Below are 841 nucleotides of genomic sequence, written 5' to 3' on the forward strand. Positions count from 1 at the left end.
GGGGTAATCATATCCTGTTGGGTGTGTTGGGGGGCTTTGCAGATACCTCTGACAAGGTAAGCAAATGCTGGGGGTTAATTTAAAATAAGTAGCTCTGGAATCTTCTCTTTAAGGGGACTTGAGGACAGTTCATTTGACGATATGTGCAATCCTCTGAGTCAACAGGGTGTGATGCTTCCAAATGTGAGGATGAGAATTTATTGAATGATCCTGATTTTTAGCACAGAGTATTATTAAAACATAACTGGAATAAGAGGGGAAAATGCTTATTTTATACAGCCACCTTCCTGCCAATTGTGGAAAGAAAGAAAACTAGGTTCAGTGGTGAAAACAGTCTTTTAATAATCTGGTTTAGAAGCCCAACCCCTGAAATCTAACTTGGGATGAAGCCTTTTTAAAAATCTGGGCTAGGAGCCCAACCCTGAAATAAAAGTTAGACAATATTAGTATCAATCAAAGGTTTGGATGGAGAATTTTCAAACATCACATGGAAGTCAAGGCCTTTAAATACACAGCTGGAAGAAAAGCTTCACATACAAAGGTGAAGGAAAATAAGACTGTTTTACTCTTCCGAATCTGAAGAGGAAACCCACTTGAGTCTTTCCCTCCAATAACAGAATTTGTATTTTCCACTGTCAATGGTGGGAGGAAGTTCTTCACTTTTGTTTTTCCATGTGTATAGTGTTGGAAAACTGCATTTTTAAATATCATTCACAAATGCTATCGTCCTGCAGTAAAATTAACTCCTCGTATTTGAATCTGGCCTCTCAGATTAGGTCAGCTCATCCTTCTGGTGATGTGTTCTGGAATGTCTCCTGACTCCAGGCTTTCTGGCCACTTT

The 841-nt window shown here is 39.2% G+C and overlaps 1 protein-coding gene across 1 annotated transcript in view; it reads left to right on the forward strand.

Annotated features, from left to right (window-relative positions):
• Positions 1–841, forward strand: part of NHS (Nance-Horan syndrome (congenital cataracts and dental anomalies)) — a 78,163-nt gene that overhangs the window by 54,058 nt on the left and 23,264 nt on the right. The window lies entirely within an intron of this gene.

The sequence above is a fragment of the Bison bison genome, unplaced genomic scaffold (assembly GCF_000754665.1).
Source record: "Bison bison bison isolate TAMUID 2011002044 unplaced genomic scaffold, Bison_UMD1.0 scf7180017864369, whole genome shotgun sequence".
NCBI classification, from domain to species: domain Eukaryota; kingdom Metazoa; phylum Chordata; class Mammalia; order Artiodactyla; family Bovidae; genus Bison; species Bison bison.